General features: G+C 46.8%; 1 protein-coding gene and 1 pseudogene across 1 annotated transcript in view; both read right to left on the bottom strand.

The window, feature by feature from the left end:
- Window positions 1-4172: 4172 nt before the first annotated feature.
- The window catches only part of LOC136581086 (class II histocompatibility antigen, B-L beta chain-like), a 73209-nt pseudogene continuing 55518 nt past the window's right edge, over window positions 4173-21863 (bottom strand).
- The window catches only part of LOC136580606 (H-2 class II histocompatibility antigen, E-S beta chain-like), a 474076-nt gene continuing 457584 nt past the window's right edge, over window positions 5372-21863 (bottom strand). Inside the window, exon 7 of the transcript XR_010786989.1 lies at window positions 5372-5485. The gene's annotated coding sequence lies outside the window, so the exon portion shown is untranslated. The remainder of the gene's footprint in view (window positions 5486-21863) is intronic.

Genomic DNA, 21863 nt, shown 5'->3' with positions numbered 1-21863 from the left:
TGGCTCCCCCTTCTCTTCCCTACCCTTGTCATACTTCGTGGGTTTCGGTATCAGGATGATTCCCCGTTTTTTGGAGGCTAGCGGCGGCGGAGCTCCGGAGCCTGCGACCTTACGCTTCCATGGCTAGCCACGCCCCCCCACGTCAGTACATCACTATGTTATTCTACTTCATGCAGAAGGGATATTACCTGTAAGCTATAACTCAGACAACTCCTTTTAAGCGACCCTCCACACCTGGACAAAGATGGCCGCAGCAGCTTCTCTGACTACATGATTCACCCTGTGTATTAGTATATATCATTAGTCTAAGGGCGCCCACCCACTGGCGATTTTTTTTCCCTGCGAAATTCGCAGCATTTTTTTCTCTGCAGGGGTCTATGGGACTTGTAATGTTAAAATCGCGATCGCGCAAAATCGCAATTTACCGCGAAATCGCGATTTTGCGCGATCGCGATTTTAACATTACAAGTCCCATAGACCCCTGCAGAGAAAAAAATGCTGCGAATTTCGCAGGGGAAAAAAATCGCCAGTGGGTGGGCGCCCTAAGACTCTACACCTGCTGTGATTGACCAGTGCTGACCACATGGGCCGTGCTGGCCAGTCAGAGCAGCATATAGTCTCAGATTACCGATATATACTAATACGCAGTGTGCATCAGGTAGTCAGGGAAGCGGTCCAGCCATCTTTGATTCTTCAGGCCCACAGGGTTGCTTTAAGCGTTTTAGTCTGCTGCACCACCACCACCCTTTCCACTGGGAGGCATCGCCTGAGGCAGAAGGCACAATATTCCTCACGGTAGGAGTGCTCCTGAGAGGTGGTTGCTGGAAATTGGAAATCTGGTATAACTCGGCGAGTCTGAGTTGGGTCCAGCCAACGTTGCGGACTGTTATCATCCAACCTAGTAGCCTGTTGTTAGTGGCTGCCCCTGCTCTCTTCATGCGTCGCTGTAACCACCAAGCTGTGTGCCCTCGTACAGAGAGACTGTAAACATCAAGCTGTGTGCCCTCGTACAGAGAAACTGTAACCACAAAGCTGTGAGCCCTGACAAGATACTGTTGCTAGTAGCAACCCCCACACCTGCATCTGATGACTGTAACTTCTAAGCTCAGTGCCTCCTGTAGAGTAAAGACTCCATTACTGTATCGCACTCCATTGGAGTTCTGAAGAGTCAGGGGCCGCACAGAATGAACCCCTTTACCTGCCTTCCTGTATATCCCTCATTAATCATCAGGGATAACGGTTGAACATTTAAGGTAGTTGCAGAATTCAGGTATTTTCTGCTCTTTGCAGTCTCCATAGTTTTTTCAGTTTTTTTTCCCCCCTAGAAAAAACTGTGAGAAAGCGCCTGAAAACAAATATGCCATGGCTGGAGCAAGAAGGTTTAAAAAACAGCAAATCACCATGGATACCAAAACAGTGCAGGAAACGCTGCAGCACACCCGGCTCGTAGTGTGTTAGTACTCCCCGCTACCTCGCGGCTCCAGGAACTTCTGGCCACAGAGGGTTTTATTTTCTCTTAAGGGTGCCTACCCACTAGTGATATTTTTTCTTGCGACGTGAGAGCGATGATTATGAAACCAATGATTTTCAATGATTCATACTCATTTGTGATTTTTATTCTTAAATCTCGCAGCGCAGAGAAAAACTCTGCAATATCGTTCATTGTTTTCAACGGGGCCGGCAGCAGCGACAGCCCCATTGAAAAACAGGGAGTACATTTTGGACTTCTGCCACGGCTGTGACAGAGGATTCCTTCATCCCCGCGGGGAACACAGGGATGAAGGAATCCTCTGCCACAGCTGTCACAGCTGTGGCAGACATCCGTGATGTACTCCTTCTGTTTTCAGTGGGCTGCCGCTGGCCCCATTGAAAGCAATGAGCGATATTGCAGTTTTCTCTGCGCTGTGAGGAACTCGATCTCGCATCGCTAGAAAAAATATCGCTAGTGTGTAGGCACCCTAAAATTAAGAAATATTACCAGAAAAAAGGGGTCCTTTAATCCAAAAACAGAAGAAAACGCACTAGTGCAGAGTTATCAACACGGACCAGCAGGAGATGGTCTGTTCTCCAGAGCAACCAATCACAGCGCAGCTTTCACTTCTAAAATTCAATAAAAATGAACAGTACGCTACCATTGGTTGCTCGGGGCAACAGGCCGTCTTCCTGCTAGGCCATGTTGATAAACGGGAGCCGCTGGACGTGAGACCGATGTACGAGTACTGTGTTTTCATTTAGCATTTTATCTGCATAGACCCCAATGTCTGGATATTAGGGTTCCAGTCTGCCCCCTCCTCCGACCATCTGTAGCCTCAGCAAGGAGCCGGGGTAGCAGGAACGAAGAGGCGTCCCTCCCCCAGGAGCAGCGTCCCACTTGTGTGAAAACCCCCTAAATGGACAGCAAACTGACCCGTAGCACCCAGTGTCAGGCAGCAGCTCGTAAGACGTGGGTAACGTCCCGCATCAGAGGGAGCCCGGATGGAATAGGGGGTAGATCTGGAAATGTATTCATGTCTTCTAGCAAAAACACATTGAAAATGACGGCGTTCATCACCATATTTAGGGAACTCCTCGGGTACTTGTTATGATGAATGTGAGGAAGGGGGTGGGCGAGGGTTACAAGATGCTCAGTGCGCAATTAATGTAATTATAAAACTGGTGAGAGACGTCAAATCTGACCTTAATGACTTGCTGAGATCATGTGATTCACCATGTCACTGCATAGACCCAGAAAGTGCTGCCCCCCCCATGTGTCCATTTGTTGGGGTGTTCTGTAGATGCCCCCACTAGTAGGATATTATTAGGGTATCACACAGAGGTCCTAATGTTATTAGATCCATCATAACCCCCTAGAAGAGCCCATTAGATGGCTGTATTGTCGGGCCGCGGATGCCACATTACAGTCGGTGAGGCTGTTGAGACAGATGGTTTCCACATGGATCAGCGGCCATTGTGCCGGTCCTATAGACGGCAGTGGGGCCTGCAGCGAACGGGATCCATGACACTAACAGAGACGACGTCCGATCTTCTTTACACTGAAGAAACTCAGGCGCAACTCGTAGACGACCATCCGGGAACAGCCCAATAATAACAGACAATTCCAAAGTTTAGAAACCAAGTTTATTTCATTCTGCGTGGCACGTCTGCAATAATCTCATGAAACAGACTTATATTTAAGGGTGATCTGGGGAAATACTCACTCTCGCCCACCCCGCTGCACTTCACTTCCAGAAGCAGATGATGGGGTCATGTGACTACCGCAGATATTCACCGGCTGAAGGGAGCCAGTGATTGGCTGCAGCGGTCACATGGCCCTTTCGTTGGCGATGTCACTGCCGGCTCCCTGCATCAGGAGAGGTCGACCAATGGGGACCGGTGAAACAGCAGCAGCGGCGGAACGGGGGACGGTCAGTATGCATTCTGTTGTTTTCCAGGCTCAAAACTGTTTTGATAAAATGTATTTTCCAAGAGAACCCCTCTAAGTTAGACAGAACCCGCCACCCCCCTGACTGCTCTGCTTAGTAAATACTTGTACGGCCCAACAAGTAACTATTCTGGAACTTTTCTCCGATTCCTCTGTTATTGCTCGCAGAACATTCTGAATAAACAGACATCTGGGTGGCATATTAGCCTTTTACTCCCCACTTCTACATGAGCCAACCTAAACAACCAATCATTCTGAATCAGCCAAACATAATAACCAATCACCATGAATCAGCCAAACCAAATAACCAATCACCATGAATCAGCCAAACCAAATAACCAATCACCGGGAATGAGTAAATCCAAACACGGGAATGAGTAAATCCAAACAACCAATCAGGTTGTGAATGGTGCGGATTTGGGGAGTAATAAAGATATATGCATCTGGCTGTCTCCACCTGGGGACTTCCTGTAACTCTGGTATTGTCCAATTAGTGCCCACACCCCTTTGACAGGAGGAATAGTAACGCCCAGATGTCAATGTATTCATAAATGTTCAGGAGGAATAACAGAGGAACAGAGAGCTCTTAGAAACGACACAAGTATCTAGTATTACAGATGCTCCCATGGGGGAGGCACATGAGGAATCACCGAGGTGACGGGTTGAGATTATCCGTTGTGGCGCCTGTAATCACTTCTCTTGTTCATAGACAAGCCGCTGCACACAGATACTAATGTTCTTAGAGCGGCGTCTAATAAGGGTAACGCCTCCTGCTGAAGGGGAGCGTACTATGGCGCATGTTCTGGCCCGACCGCTGGTCTACTGGTCTCACATCGTCGTAGATCCTGAGGCTGCGGTGAGTCCAGGTCAGGCGGGCCACCATGTGCTCATCTGACAGTAAGGGGACAGGAACATCAACTGAAAATAGTTACACCTGGTTTTCTCAGGCACAGCTTGTGGAGAACACGCGAAAATCACCGTCCGCCGGCTGTCTGACGTGTGGGATGTCGCACTGGGACATCTGTATTCTTGCCGGAAAATCAGTCACGAATACGGCATACTGCGATTGTTTTTAGCAAGCAGTGAAACAAAATGTCGGGTCTAAGGTGTAAAAAACACTTTATTCTCTAATAACAGCAGGCATTGGGCTTACAGATGGTGCTAGCGCTCCGTGTGTTTCGATGCTGGTGAACCTGGTTTCTCTGTTGAAGAGGAGGTTTGTTTTAATGACTACATGCACTTGTTTTACTTGAGTAACTAGAACGCCCGTGAGCATACAGCCAAACAAATGAATCGGGCCATTTTCATTGGATTTTTTTCCCCTGCAAACTGGATGGAAAAAATACCAGCCTTGCGTGTTCCTGTAGGACGGGTTCAGATGAACGGGGCCTTATCTCGTTATGTGGCCATGATAATTACGGCCACTTAACGGGACAAAACAAAACCACTGATTTCAGCGCTTTTGTTTTCACTAGCAGGAGTCTCACCCGTTAATTGTACGTCCGAGAAGAGACGGCACTTGTCCTGTAGTGAATACATCATGCGGGAGGATGGGGGGGCAGCGGTCTTACTGCAGCTCCTGCATGCTGGCCCGGAGTTTGAAAAGCTGGTAAAGGGAAGAAACTCCCCCGTTCAGGCCCACTACACTCCGTGCCAGCGAGCATGGCTGCTCGTGTGAATCCGCCCCATGGTTGTATCTCAGGCTCTGTATTAGGCCTCGTATACAGATGTGTAACCGGCCTGACTACTGTTTGTCTACATAGATAGGCTTACATGCAGCTCTGTAGAATTGTTCTGTAGCACACTCCTTCCAATATAAGGACTGCAGCGGATTTATGAAGTGAAGGGACGTCAGGCGGCTCTTCCCCCGATGCCGCCTGTACACTCGCTACGTACCTTCAGCGCAAATTACAGAAAATAATATTGTACATAAAATAAAAAAGCTCCACGACCCCCAATCAGACGAGTAATTTACTAACAGCACAAACATAACATAACTTGCACTTATTTCAGAGCGGCGGCGCTGCGCGGCGTATGTACAGCTCCCTACACATTAGTGAAAAGCTTGCGCTGGACGTCAGGTGACTCCACTAGGCGATAGAAGTTGAGAGTCGGATCACAGCAGCTTCAGTTCAGATTACTGCGGCAAAAAGCCTGTAAGAACAAAAAACAAAGCGTATTAACCCTTCAGTTCACATTTATGGTGAAGATGAAATTACAGATTAGAGGCGACACAAAGTGATTCAGTAGAAAGCTGTTACGGCAAAAATATATGGCCGTCTAGGGAAAGCGGAGTGTACCTTGTGAATGACGTCATATGACCCATGCTACGGCGATAGCCTGATGAGGGACAGCAGAGTGTACCCTGTGACTGAAGTCCAGGTGACCCCTATGTAAGGGGGCTATAAATAAAGAAGCCCAACATCGATTTGTTGGGAATTACTTTGATGAATCCATAACTGTATGGGCTCTGTCATTTAATTCCTCCGTCATATGATGTACTGAAGTTTTGGTGTGGCAGCCCTACTGCACGGGTTACCTGGACTTCAGTCGCAGGGTACACTCTGCTGTCCCTCATCAGGCTATCGCCGTAGCATGGGTCATATGACGTCATTCACAAGGTACACTCCACTTTCCCTAAACGGCCATATATTTTTGCCGTAACAAAATCAAAGACTAAATAATAGTAATAACTGCGGATGAACGACGTGTCCCGTAATCTGACCCAGCGCCGCCGCAGCAGGAAGAACAATGCTACTTGCAGTTAGTTTTCACTACAAATCTACTACTGTTCTGTCTCCTATGCAGATCTATGTGTCTCCATGGTTACAGACTACAGACCGTAACTATTTTTTTCCTGCAAGTACGGAAGATTGAACAATACCTGTGCAGCGCCACCTACTGGAAGGCAGCATTCCTGCAAGTCAATGTTAGACTCTTTATACAAGCCTTGTAACAATGACTGAGAATTGAAAACCAAGCCAGAATCCATCCACAGACGGCTGTTCTGGGGTGTTTTCCGCTATGTATTATCCCACTAGTTTGTATCACTCTCTAGGGAAATGTTCACACAGGACAGAAATGCTGCAGATTTCAGCAGACGATTCCCTCACATCGAGTGTGCACAGACAGCCGGCAGCCTCTAGGGAGCGCTGAGCCACTAGTCAGGTAATGTGGAAGTGGCATCAGTGTCCGCTGGAGGCTGCTGGGCGCTGACAGTACAAGCATTGTGGGGTGAGGTGTATATGCTGAAATCCACAGCTGATGTGGACTCATACCAGCATAATGGTGCAGATTGTGACTCTATTTTGGATGTGAAAATGTTGCAGGATATTCGGCAGAATTTTCCACATCATTCCCCCCCCCCCCCCCCCCGTGTGAACATACCCTCATAGTGCTTCATCAGATGGGAGAACATGATCATTTCGTGGTCAGTAAACACTTTAGGTACTGTTTGGTTTCAGTGTATATATGTACATGTGTCCCGCTGTGCCGGCCGCCGGTCATGATCAGCAGGACTGCTTTTGCATCGTTACTTTCTCCCATATAAGTTGTTGGACCGTTGCCATGTTCCCACCGCTGGACCAGATCAGCTGACCACTTTGTTCAGCCTCCTCTTTAGGGAAAAGTTGCTATTTCCTAGCCTCCCATTAAATATTGTTTGTCACAGCAGTCTGTGCGGCTGATACTGACAGCTGTGACACTCCTGTTCATTCAGTACTCCCGGTCTGTGGTTTCTTGCCCCTAGTACTGAGTGTAAGCATTGTCCTTGTCTGCTGCCCCTCGGTGTTCGTGTCTAGTCGGAATTGGGCTCCTTGGTTGAACTCATCTGCCGGCCTATATTCCCAGTACTGTGCGTTTGTGCCCAGAAACAGATGAAATACTGCCGCATACTGCTCTACTTTGCCCAGGAAAACGCTTGAAGGCTGAACAGAAGCCGGACGGACCCTGCTGTAGTCAATGAGTTCCGTCAAGCGCCATTCAGATAAGTCACAGGACAATCCATGCTCTGAATGACTCCATTTCCCTCCCATAATGGGGCAGGCGAACGGAAACCCAACTGCAGTTGTGGCGGAGTCCAGTCTCTGTATCTTTCTGCCCGCTGAGAATACACTTCTGGGTTACTTCCCTGTAGTTGTGCCTTGTGTAGCCACTGACAGCGGAACTAGACTGAGCTCTGTTACAGCGGCTGATGGGAGTAATCCGGGCTGGTCACGGGGGAATAACACATGGCGATCGCAGCACAAGGAGACTGCATTTGTGGCCGTTACAGACAGGTGGGGCAGCTGATGGGAGTGCGGCCAGCCTAACAACAGCTGCCGCACGCACAGACAGCATAATATTCTTCATCTTTGTACATTAATAAGGAGATAATTGTAGATTATTGGTACAGAATAAGTAAAACCAGCATTTACAAATATAAAATACAAACAACTCACGTTCGTTCTGATGGCCGCCGAATCACGTTTGCACTAAAAAATAAAATGTACATGAGCGGTTTTTGCCTGTTCTTCTTATTACTGATATTGTTATGCATATTTGTACGAGTTTATCGTTACCTTTTCTTCCTCTCAGGTAGATGACTGCGCCGACTATAAGAAACACAACTCCGAGCACAAATCCCACAATGCCGGTCGCCATCTTGTTTTAGCGGCATCTGATGACTGAGGATCTACAAAGTAAAACCATATAGTTAGTCCTGCTGCGTGGTGTGACGTCCTATGGATGACGGCTGTGACTAAACGTCTCTCCTCCATCTCTGTTAGTTTGGTTTACAGCGGCTTTTTGTTTTTCGAAGCTGCAGTTTCTCATTTGTTTTTTGCGCCAAAATGGATCCAGCAGGAAGAACAACGGACATCATTCTGTATACTTCCATCACCTGCACATCCAATTGTGGCTTTGGCTCAAAAACCTGAGGCCGGGTGCACACGAACGTGTGATTTCTGCGTATTACGTGTGCGCTGTTCGCCGATGTGATACACAGTAATTCGTCGGCAATTATAAGGCCTTACGCAGTTCCGATCACATTTGCAAGCTGGAATTCTGTAATATGCGAGCACAAAAAAGAATGCAGCAGGGTCAATTTAGTTGCGTATATATACGCTCGTGAGAGCCCACTGTTCTCTATGGGTAGGTATATACATGCCGCCCATACCTATTATAATTGTGTTGCAGAGTCATGCATACGCACTGTTGCGAAGCACTGGAGTGGGAAACATAAAAAACGAAAAAAAAGTTGTGGACTGCGCATGACAGCGTTCGTGAGATACGCTGTCATACGCGATGATAGGCCAAGTCACCGGCGGCTCCACAGCGGTAACATGCCAGTCTGAGTAAGGATGAGAAGTGGCTCTACTAGTACAACATTTACTCTGCAGATTACAAAGAGCTTTTGTTTGAAAAAACCCATCTGTCCACCAAGTTCAGCCTATTACTCTCCAATGTTGATGCAGAAGGCAAAAAACACTAATGAAATAGAAGCCAACTTTCCTCATTTTAGAGGAAAAAAATTCCTTCCTGACTCCAATCTGGCAATCGGAATAATCCCCGACCCTTCTGAGTAATCAGTAATATAACATGTAATATTGTAACATTCAAGAAAGACATCCAGGCCCCTTTTATACTCTTTTATCGAATTCGCCATCATCACATCCTCAGATTAGAGATCCATAGTCTCACTGCTCTTACAGTAGAGAACCCCCTTCTAGGTTGTATAGAAATCTTCTTTTCTCTAAACGGAGAGGGCACCACCTTGTTACAGTCACAGTCCTGGCTATAATAGATGATGGTATCTCTGTACTGCCCCTTGATATATCTATACCTAGTTATTAGAGCGCCCCCTAGTTACAGTCCTGGCTATAATAGATGATGGGAGAGATCTCTGTACTGACTCCTGATATATCTATGCATAGTTATTAGAGTGCCCCCTTGTTAAGGGCCTGAGTATAAATAGATGACGGGAGAGATCTCTGTACTGACCCCTGATATATTATACATAGTTATTAGAGCGTCCCCTTGTTACAATACTGGGTATAATAGATGATGAGTTTATTATAATTGTATTTCCATTCTGTATGCTTCGATATTAATGTGGCAGTGAATAAAATATTTTTTGAACCATAATAGATGATGAGAGAGATCTCTGTACTGACCCCTGATATATCTATACATAGTTATTAAAGTGCCCCCGTGTTACAGTCCTGGGTATAATAGATGATGGGAGAGATCTCTGTACTGTCCCGATATATCTATACATAGTTATTAGAGCGCCCCCTTGTTACAGTCCTGAATATAAATAGATGATGGAAGAGATCTCTGTATTGTTTCCTGATATATCTGTACATAGTTATTAGGTCACCCCTCTGTCGTCTGTTTTCTAAACTAAATCAGACCAATTTTGATAGCCTCTCTGGGTATTGTAGTCCGCCCATCCATTTATTACTTTAGCTGCCCACTGTTGTATTCGCTCAAGCTCTGATATGCCCACTATATGCCATGTGTGGTCTGACCAGTGAGTTGTAAAGAGGAAGAACAATGTTCTCATCATGCACCTCTAGACCTCTTTTGATGCAAATAGGGCCAGAGATCCTATTTGCCTTGGCGGCAGCTGCCTGACGCTGGCTGCTCCAGTTAGGGTGGTTTCACACGAGCGAGAAAATTCCATGATTTTCGCCTGATGCGATAGTCAGTGAAAAAGCAGATTATGAAACCAATGATTTGCAACGGATTCCTTCCCATCTGCAAGGTTTTCACTGATGCGATGTTGGGAGAACAAAAAAAAAAATAAGAATTGCAACATGCTCTATCTTTCTGTGATTTTTTTTTTTTTTTATCTCCCATGTTTCCTTGTGGAGCCTACTTTTTATCGCAATGCAACAAACATGCGCTATTTTACCATTAGAAAGTCCTATTGACTTTTAGCGATAAAAAAATCATACAATTTTATCACAGGTGGTAGAGATGCGATATTATTCTCCAAAAAAAGCATTGCTGGCTCTCAAAAATCACGTAAACAAAGTCGCGATTGCCCATGTGAAACTAGCCTTAAGTTTACAGTTAACTACAACCCCCAGGTCCTTCTCCATGCTCATGTCCCCAGTGGTTTCCCATGTAGTGTGTAATAGTGACATGTATTTCCTGCCTGCGTGCAGAACCTTACATTTATCAGTTTTAACCCCTTAGTGACGGCCCCATAGTGTTTTTTTTACCTCCTAGCCAAGTGGATTTTAATCCTCAAGGACGTAAAAACCTGTATCCTCTGAGGATTAAATCCCTGGGGGCTGAGGATTTAACAGATCCATGCTGTTAGCTACCGGAGGTAGCCGAAAGCCTGGAGCTGTCATGGAGGGGCTGCGGGAAGCCACTTCCGGTCATGCAATTGGCGCTACTCAATGGATAGCGCCGATCGCATAAAAGTAAATAAAAAGTGAAAAAAAGATCGCATCCATGAGGGGCTCTGAAACTACTCACCCCGTCCTCCACGATATCCTGCGACGATCTGCTCTGAAAAGGACCTTCAGCCGTCTTCTGTGCATGTGCGCCAAAGGAAAATTTTTCTCCTCTAAATTGCATTAACTCCTGAAAAAAGCTGTGGGGTCAAAATACTAATGACCCCCCCCCCTCAGTGAATATATTAAGGGGTGTAGTTTATAAAATGGGATCATTTGTGGGCGTATTATTCTGACACCTATGAGCCTTTGCGATCTTGGCTTGGTGGAGGAAAACAAAATGTTCCTCAAAATGTTGATAATCAACGTTAAATTTGTACGTCTCCTAAATGGTTAAAAAAAAGTTTTTCAAATGTGCGCCAGAATAAAGTAAACAGATGGAAATATACATCTTATCAAAAACCTGTACAGTATGTTTGCACATACTTGAGATACTACAGTTGAAAATGTGAAAAAAATGTCCTAAATTTTCCCAATATTGGTACTTTTAATAAATATACACAAATTCTTTCGGTCTATTTTACCACCTAAATGAAGTACAACATGTGGTGAAAAAAAGGCAGAATCACTTGGATATGCAAAACCTTTATGGAGTTATTCTATGTTAAAGTGACACATGTCAGATTTCAAAAATTTAGCTCCGTCACTAAGGTGCAAACAGGCTCGGTCACTAAGGGGTTAAACCTCATTTGCCACTTTTCTGCCTCCAATTTATCCTGTTCCTCTTGCAATCTCCTTGCATCCTCACGTGTTAATTACTTTACATAGTTTTGTCTAATTTACAAATATTGATATTTTACTGCACAATCTTTCTACCAGCTCATAAATATATTAAAAGGCATAGAGCCCAATATTGCCCGCTGTGGCACCCCACTAGGTAACAGTGATCCCCTCCAATACTGACTCATGTGGTACCCCACTAGTAACATTGACCCTCCAAAACTGCCCCCTGTGGTACCCCACTAGTAAAGTGACCCCTCAGTACTGCCCCCTGTGGTAACCCACTAGACCCAATCAGAGTATATACCATTTATAACCCCCCTCTGCTTGCTATCACTGACCAGTTACTTACCCACTTACACACATTCTCACCCAGACCAAGCATTCTCATTATATACCAACCTTTTAGGGTGACAACCCACTACAGTTCTTTTTCACTGCGAAATTTGCAGCGTTTTTTTTTCTCCAGGGGTCTATGGGACTTGTTAATGTTAAAATCGCATCGCGCAAAATCACGATTTCATGGTAAATTGCAATTTTGCTGCGCTGCGTTTTTAACATTAGAAAGTCCCATAGACACCTGGAAAAAAAAACGCAAACACCAGTGGGTAGTCATCCTTATGCAGCACAGTATCAGACACTTTGGAAAAGTCCAGATACACAAGATCCAGTGACTCCCCGTTCCGGTCTAGGACTTACCTCCTCGTAGAAGCTGATCAGGGTGGTTTGACAGGAGTGATCTCTCATAACCTATGCTGATACGGAGTTATACAACTATATTCCCTGAGGTCCTCCAGGATGGCATCTCTTAGAAACCTTTCAACCATTTCACCCACAGCAGAAGTAAGACTTTCCATCCTGTAATTTCCAGGGTCACTTTTTGACCCCTTTTTGAAACAAGGGTCTGTCTATCACATTACTTAAAACCCAGGGGTGTACGCCATCAGGACACAATGATTTATTTATTTTAATCTTTATAAGATGGCTCTGCACCTCCTCCTGGGTTAGACTGGTGACATTTAGTGGGGAGTTTACTTTATCACTCTGCATCTCATCTGACATTTCATTTTCCTCTGTGAATACACTGGAAAAAAGGCTATTTAATAGATTTGTTTTCTCCTCATCAGCCGCTACAATTTCTCCTACATTATTTATTAAAGGGCCACCACTTTCAGTATTAATATTTTTACTAGTTATAGTGTTAAAGAACAGTTTAGGGTTAGTTTTTCTTTGTTTGGTAATAAATCTCTGTCTTCATCTTTGCTGCTTTTAATATAATAATTTTTTTTCCTGATAGGTTTTTAGTGCTTCTCCACTGCCTTCTTGTTTTAGTAGTTTAAACACTTTCTTTTTACGGTTTATCCTTATTACCCTTTACATCCTTACTGAGCATTAGGATGCCCTTTAACATTTCCACACACTTATTATTGAGGACATTGTCCCAGTCAGTGAGGTTTAGGACATCTCTGAGCTGATGGAACTTTGCCTTCCTAAAGTTTAGTATGTTTGTATTCGACTGAACTTGTGTTGGAAACTGCCGGCATACGTGTGGTTATTCTAATGATGGAAATGTCCATCAGATAACGGTCACCATTTTTTAAAAGCACTGATCATTTGTCGGTGGATCGATCGCCGGTATGTGTCACCCCATCTGGCTGTACGCATCTACAGGTGGAAAACACGTAACCATGTGATCCGTGACAGGACTGTCTGGACAACCGCTCTTTACATTGATCACAGGGGGTTTCATACATGTAATACAAGTAACATTATGAACAGGAGCGATATCTTACGCCAGTGTACTTGGTGCGGCGCCTCCAGGCTGCGGTGATGAACCTCGCAGGTAAAAGTGTCGTCTCTCTGAATCTCCGTCTCCAGCATCACCACAATTTGGTAAGACCAATCCCCATTATGATAGGGCTCCGTAAACTGAACCTGAGCGGTTTCCTCCTGGCCGTTCCGGTACCATTTCACCTCGATCTCCGGTGGGTAGAAGTTGAAGACGTTGCACACCAGCATGTGCTGCTGCATATGAGACAGCTCGTTCATCAAGGAGATCTTGATTGATGGTTCAACTATTAGAAGAAAAGAAACGCGTGAAGGTTAATAAATCTCATCAAATCGCACATTCAGCATTCACATCCTTCAGCGCGACTAGTAGAATACCGGATATGCGCAGCGAGCAGCCACTTTATTAGAGACAGCGGTACTTTACAATTGGGGCCTCCCTGTATGGACATTCCCCCTGTGACCCCCGAGTATAAAATCACGTAACAAGTTTTCTGTGGATCAGTTTCAGTGTGAATCTACATTAGATAGGAAAATCCAGTGATCGGAGCGACTTCCAGGTCCGGTCATCGGTGCTAGACTAGCCAGGGCCTCACTGCCAACTGCGGGGGTTTTTCTTGTGTAACGGTGTGGAGGGTATACCGAGAATGACATGATCGAGGAAAACGTCCAGCGAAAGGGGATCCTGTGAAAACAACTCATCACTGAAAGGGGTCGGGGGAGGATGTCAGGAATCGTTCTGACCAACAGGCTGCACAGTCAGCTGAATACAACGCTGGAGCTCCAACTAACGTGTCCGAACGCACAACTCACTGTTCCTCCACACAGATAGGATATAACAGCAGACGACCAGTTCCAGCGCCATTGTGTCTATGAGAAACAGACTCCAGCAGGCAAAACAGCGCAAAACTTGTATTACTGAGCAGCGGAAAAACATCTCCTGGTCAGATGTAGCCAGATTTCTGTTGCTCCATACTGATGGGAAGTCAGAATTTGGCGCAAGAAGCATTAACCATGTTAGCACCACCATTTAATCTGCAGCAACTACAAGAAGCTTCTTGTCCGCAGGTGCCGATATTGTTGCAGAACAATTTTTGTCTCTTAGTAGACTCTTCGCCACAACGAGTTGCTGTTCTGAAGGCTTAAGGAGTTTGACGCCCTGCTACATGGGGGTCTAATAAAGTGGCATATCAGTGCCTGGGTATTAGAACCACACCACTACTGTTGTCCTGCACCCGTCTGTCCAAGAACTTGTGTTTACTAATGGCTATCCTGGCTTTTTTACTCATTCTGTGTTATTCCCACTCAGAGCTGGTGTTATACATGTTAGTCTGTAGTGTTTCTCTCATCTTCCCTGAGGACGGTCTGGACACCTGTAGTCACCGTCTGCATCCTTTGCGGACCCCCTCTACCGTCCCCTTTGATAGGTACGGCTCCAGATGTCTGATGTCTTGTGAGTTGTCAGATGGGCGATTCCTGACACTATTCCCTTTATGTCAGCACGGTGGCTGACTCTCTTCCCCCTCAGTGTGAGGATACTTGGACTAGCTATGGGTTACTATCTGTATACATGAGAGCTCTGGGAGGGGTTCCTGTTCTGTGTTTAATGCATATTCCTGTGTGTTGGTGTGAACAGTGTCATGTCCTGCTTTGTGCATCTCTCCAGATTGCTACCCCGTGGAAGTCTCCTTGTTAGGGCTCCTCCCCTGCTTTTAGGCAGGGTTGTCCCACTGTCCCTGATTAGTGAGGGACAGATTTCCTTCTGTCTTTGCCCGAAGTGGTTTAATGAGTACTTGCAGATACTATTTAAGTGTGTGCGGATTTATTAGGACACCATCTTGCGTCCGTGCCGAGGCACGGTGCATTAGTGCGCCACACGAACGTAACACTCTAGTCATCAGTAAACACAGACGGAGGATGGTGGAAGTTGAAGTACTGGATCCTCGGGGTAATCAACGGGTGAGAACGGCTTCTGTTATTGTTTAAATGCATTTGCAGCCATTATTAAATATTTTCCCCACTTGGACGACCTGTAATATTTATCAGCAGCCGTTCATTACATGATAAGACCCCCAGAGAGCAGCATGAAGAGGCGGCAGATCCCCTGTAATGCATCCAGTTACTAACACCGTAACCTCCAATGCCTGGAGGTTGGGCAGAAAAGCAGTGTCCCCCATACTTCCTCATAGACTGTAAGCTCGTGTGTCCTTCCTACTTCCTCCTCATAGACTGTAAGCTCTTGTCTCCCCTCCCCCGTTTCCTTTTCATAGACTGTAAGCTCTTGTGTTCCCCTTACTTCCTCCTCATAGACTGTAAGCTCATGTCCCCTCTATTTCCTCCTCAGACTGTAAGCTCATGTCCCCTCTATTTCCTCCTCACAGACTGTAAGCTCGTGTCCTCCCTATTTCCTCCTCACAAAATGTAAGCTCGTGTCCTCCCTATTTCCTCTTCATAGACTGTAAGCTCTCGTGTCCTCCCTATTTCCTCCTCATAGACTGTAAGCTCTTGTGTCCTTCTTACTTCCTCCTCATAGACTGTAAGCAAGTGTCCCCCACCAGTTCCTCTTCATAGACTGTAAGCTCATGTCCCCTCTATTTCCTCCTCATAGACTGTAAGCTCATGTCCCCCTTTTTCCTCCTCATAGACTGTAAGCTTGTGTCCCCCTAACTTCCTTATAGACTGTAAGTTCTTGTATCCCCCTTACTGCCTCACAGACCTTAAGATCTTGTGTCTCCCGTATTTCCTCCTCATAGACTGTAAGCTTGTGTCCCCCTAACTTCCTCATAGACTGTAAGTTTCTGTGTCCCCTTATTTCCCCCTCATAGACTGTAAGCTTGTGTCCCTCCTTCTCTCTCATAGACTGAAAGCTCATGTCCTCCCATTTCCATCTCCTAGACGGTAAGCTCGTGTCCTCCCATTTCCTCCTCATAGACTGTAAGCTCGTGTCCCCCTTACTTCCTCCTCATAGACTGTAAACTCGTGTGTCTACCTTACTTCCTTCCCATAGACTGTAAGCTCGTGTGTCCCCCTTACTTCCTCCCCATAGACTGTAATTCGGTGTCCCCCTTACTTCCTCCTCATAGACTATAAGCCCTTACTTCCTCATACACTTTAAGCTCTTGTATCCCCCCTATTTCTGCCTCAGACTGTAAGCTCGTGCCCCCCCCCCATTTCCCCCTCATAGACTGTAAAGTCGTGTGTGTCCCTTACTTCCTCCCCATAGACTGTAAGCCCTTACTTCCTCATACACTTTAAGCTCTTGTATCCCCCCTATTTCTGCCTTAGACAGTAAGCTCGTGTCCCACTAACTTCCTCACAGACCTTAAGCTCTTGTGTCCCCCCGATTTCCTCCACAGACTGTAAGCTGGTATCCCCCCAATTTCCTCCTCATAGACTGTAAGCTCGTCCCCCCCCCATTTCCTCCTCATAGACTGTAAGCCCTTACTTCCTCAGACTGTAAGCTCTTGTATCCTCCTTACTTCCTCACAGACCTTAAGATTTTGTGTCCCCCCTATTCGCTCCCCATAGACTGTAAGCTTGTGTCCCCCATTTCCTCCTCATAGACTGTAAACTTGTGTCCCCCATTTCCTCCTCATAGACTATAAACTTGTGTCCTCCCCCCATTTCCTCCTCATAGACTGTAAGCCCTTACTTCCTCATAGACTGTAAGCTCTTGTATCCCACTTACTTCCTCACAGACCTTAAGCTCCTGCGTCCCCCCTATTTCTCCCCCATAGACTGTAAGCTCGTCCCCCCCCCCATTTCCTCCTCATAGACTATAATCTCGTGTGTCCCCCTACTCCCTCCCCGTAGAGGAAAAGTGCTGATAAATGTTTATAGTGAACTCCCTGAAGCAGATCGCGGTCCGGGGAGGGGGCAACATTACTCCCTGCGGGCGACATTACTCCTTTTTCTTTAATCTTTCATCCTCCTTATTTAAAATCCAAGTATTTCAATGAAAATAAACCCGCGCTGTAATAAGAGACCTCTTTTTTTAATTTATTTATCGCTACACATTTCAACACTATAAGGCCTCGGTCAGACGGGCGTTTTTTCCCGCGATTTGCGCATGCGATCTGCGCTTTTTTAGAACCATTGCTTTGCAATGGTATCGGACACATGGCCGCTTTTTATGCGCTTGTCCGATAAATTCTAGGACACAAGAAATCGCAGATCGCGCCTATCTGCGATTCCTTGTGTTCTCTATATGCGCTCAATGGGGCCGGCGGCAGCAGCGCCGACCCCATTGAGAACATATACTACACAAATCATTCTCCTCTGCCACAGCTGTAACAGCTGTGGCAGAGAAGAATGATGTTTGCCCATTGAATTCAATGGACCCGGCAATACAGCCGGCTCCTTTGAAAGCAATGGGCTGCCGGCGAGCGCAGGATGAATTTTCGGGAAAGGCTTAAAAATATAAGCCCTTCCCTGAAAATCATCCAAAAATGTGTTAAAAAAAAAAAATATATATATATATATATATTCATGAATGGGTGAGTGAGAGCTGCCTGTGATTGGTGAGGGCTGTGACCAATCAGAGGCAGCCCATGCAACAGGCGGGGATTTTAAATCCCCGCCTGCTGAATACTACAGAAAGCAGTTCCGGAGAACTGCCGGCCGGCCGCGGCTGAACTCCGGCTGCAGGGACAAGGTGAGTATATATATTTTTTTTATTTTTACACATTTTTGGATGATTTTCAGGGAAGGGTTTATATTTTTAAGCCCTTCCTGAAAATTCATCCCGCGCTCGCTGGCAGCCCATTGCTTTCAATGGAGCCGGCTGTATTGCCGGCTCCATTGAATTGCAATGGGTTGGACAGCGCTCCTGTGATCGGGCCCGTTTTAACGAAAACGCGGCTAGGAGCAGATTTTTCCGGCGATTTTTTTTTTTTTTTTCCGGCCCCGGTCACGCGATTTGCGGATGCGCATCCGTCATGTGATCCGCAAATCACGGCAAAAAACGCCCGTCTGACCGAGGCCTAATAGTGTCTTTATCAAGCTGATACACAAATGCAAAACATCACGAATATATACATATACACTCCAATCACTTACAATAGGGTGGCTCCCGGCGTTCTAAAAAACTATATAGTATTTTTAAAAATTTATTCTATAAAGATATGCATAAAAAATTATTATGCATAAAACATTATATATAGTTGCATAAGAAGCAAAATAATCTATAGTGATATTCTAAGATCTAAAACTATATAATCTAAAACTATGTGTAACGATTAGAGATGAGCGAACGTACTCGTCCGAGCTTGATGCTCGCTCGAGTATTAGGGTACTTGAGTCAATTCCATTTCCTTCCCTGCATGTTTAGCGCCATTTTCTAGCCAATAGACATGCAGGAAAGGCATTACCACTTCCTCCTGTGACGTGCCAGCCCTATCCCACCCCCCTGCAGTGAGTGGCTGGCGAGATCAAGTGACCGCTGAGTATTTAAAGCAGTCCCGCCTGCTGCTTGCCTCAGACACACGCTGGCAGAGATTAGGGAGAGTGCTGCTGGTACTATAGGGAGAGTGTTAGGCTATTGTTTGCGTCTGCAAGAACCCCAACGGTCCTTCTTAGGGTCACATCTTACCGTGCATTACTGTTGTGGCTGCTGGGAGCAGTTTTGCACCAATTTATTTTTTCATCTTGGGCTCTGCAGACTATTGCGTTCTCAGGCCTTAGTCAGACGGGCGATTTTTCGCGCGATTTGTGGATCGCATGACGGATGCGCATCCGCAAATCGCGTGACCGGTGCGCGCAAGTCGCCCGCAAATCGCCCGAAAATCTGCTCCTAGCCGCGTTTCATTAGAAACGGGCCGGAGCTGTTCAGCGCATTGCATTCAATGGAGACGGCAATACAGCCGTCTCCATTGAAAGCAATGCGCTGCGGGCGAGCCCGGGATGAATTGTCGGTAAGGGCTTAAATATATAAGCCCTTACCTGCAATTCATCCTAAAATGTGTAAAAATAAAAAAAATTTGTATACTCACCTTCTGCCGGCAGCCGGAGCTCCGAGCGGCCGTCCTGCAGTGGGTGTGAAGGGGGTGTGAGTCAGACCTGCCCCCTGATTGGCTCAGCGCTGAGAGGCAGCAGTCACTCACCCATTCATGAATTCATGAATGGGTGTGTGAGTGTTTTCAGCCTCTGATTGGTCAGGGCTGTGACCAATCAGAGGCAGATCATTCAGCAGGCGGGGATTTTAAAGCCCCGCCGGCTGAATAGTGCCAAGAAGCAGTTCAGGAGAACTGACAGCGGCCGCGGCTGGACTCCGGCTGCAGCGGAAAGGTGAGTATACAATTTTTTTTAATTTTAACACATTTTAGGATGAATTGCTGGGAAGGGCTTATATATTTAACCCCTTCCCGACAATTCACCCCGCGCACGCCGGCAGCCCATTGCTTTCAATGGAGCAGCTGTATTGCCGCTCCATTGAATTCAATGGGCAAACATCGTTCTTCTCTGCCACAGCTGTTACAGCTGTGGCAGAGAAGAATGATTTGTCTTCTATATGTTCTCAATGGGGTCGGCGCTGCTGCCGCCGGCCCCATTGAGCGCATATACAGAAGAGAACAGGAATCGCAGATCGCAGATAGGTTCGATCTGCGATTTTTTGTTCTATAATTTATCGGACGAGCGCATAAAAAGCGCTCATGTGTCCGATACCATTACAAAGCAATGGTTTTAAAAAATCGCCGGACGCATGCACATGCGCAAATCGCGGCTAAAAACGCCCGTCTGACTAAGGCCTCAGTCTGCAGCCAATTATACAGAGTATAGGGAAAGTACTGGTGAGGCAGGGACAGTGCTAGTGTAGAATCCTGTCAACAAGTACCCCAAAAAAGCTCCTGCTTAGGGCTACCTTTGACGGTGTGCATTACTGTTGTGGCTGCTGTGAGTTGTAGTGGCTCACTATTAGCCAGCTAGGCCTTTCTGCAGCCTAGCGTATACTTTTTTTGGCCTACAGTGTGCGTAACATAACCGCTGTCAGCCTCCAAGTGCAGGCAAATAATTGCCTAATTTTTTACACCGCTCTGTGCATCCCGTCAACTTCACGCACAGCGTACGGCCACAGCCGCTGATAGAGGAAAAGACATATACACGCTATCTAGGCTGCTGTTTAAAAAAAAAAAAAAAAAACTGAACAAAAATCTTCATTAGGGCTACCTGTGACCGTGTGCATTACTGTTCTGGCTGCTGGGAGTTGTAGTGGCTCACTATTAGCCAGCTAGGCCTTTCTGCAAGCAAGCGTATAATTTTTTCGGCCTACAGTGTGCGTTACAGTACCGCTGTCAGCCTCCAAGTACAGGCCAATAATTGCCTAATTTTTTACACTGCTTTGTGTCTGCTCTATTCAAAATACACCATGCTGAGGGGTAGGGGTAGGCCTAGAGGACGTGACCGTGGACGCGGGCATGGACGCGGAGGTCCAAGTGAGGGTGTGGGCACAGGCCGAGTTCCTGGTCCAGGTGAACCACAGCCGGCTGCTGCGGGATTAGGAGAGAGGCAAGTTTCTGGGGTCCCCAGCTTCATATCACAATTTATGGGTCTACGTGGTAGACCTTTATTACAAAATGAGCAGTGTGAGCAGGTCCTGTCGTGGATGGCAGAAAATGCATCCAGCAATGTATCGGCCACCCAGTCTTCTACGCTGTCCACTGCTGCAACTCTGAATCCTCTCGCTGCTTCTCCTCCTTCCTCCCAGCCTCCTCGCTCCATGAAAATGACACATTCTGTTGAGCAGACAGACTCCCAGGAACTGTTCTCTGGCCCCTGCCTTGATTGGGAAAAAATGGTTCCTCTCCCACCTGAGGAGTTTGTCGTGACCGATGCCCAACCTTTGGATAGCTCCCGGGGTCCGGGTGAGGAGGCTGGGAACTTCCGGCAACTGTCTCAAGAGCTTTCGGTGGATGAGGAGGTCGATGATGATGAGACACAGTTGTCTATCTGTGAGGTAGTAGTAAGGGCAGTAAGTCCGAGGGAGGAGCGCACAGAGGATTCGGAGGAAGAACCACTGGACAATGAGGTGACTGACCCCACCTGGTTCGCTAAGCCAACTGTGGACAGGTCTTCAGAGGGGGAGGCAAGTGCAGAAGCAGGACAGGTTGAAAGAGGTAGTGGGGTGGGCAGGGGTAGAGCAGCCCCTCACGACAAGCCACCCTGCAGAGGCCTAGGTCTTCAAGGGTGTGCATGTTTTTCAGTATGAGCGCGAACAACCGACAAACTGTGGTGTGCAACCTGTGTTGCGCCAAGATCAGCCGGGGAGCCACCAGTACCAGCCTCACCACCACCAGCATGCGCAGGCATATGATGGCCAAGCACCCCACAAGGTGGGACGAAGGCCGTTCACCGCCTCCGGGTCGCACCACTGCCTCTCCCCCTGTGCCCCAACCTGCCACTCAGATCCAACCCCCCTCTCAGGGCACAGGCACGAGCGCCTTGCGGCCTGCACCCACACCCTCACCTCCGCTGTCCTTGGCCCCATCCAG

The sequence above is a fragment of the Eleutherodactylus coqui genome, chromosome 10, assembly GCF_035609145.1.
Source record: "Eleutherodactylus coqui strain aEleCoq1 chromosome 10, aEleCoq1.hap1, whole genome shotgun sequence".
Classification (NCBI taxonomy): Eukaryota; Metazoa; Chordata; class Amphibia; order Anura; family Eleutherodactylidae; genus Eleutherodactylus; species Eleutherodactylus coqui.
The sequence above is the reverse complement of the archived record's forward strand: the minus strand, read 5'-3'. Positions and strand labels throughout refer to the sequence as shown.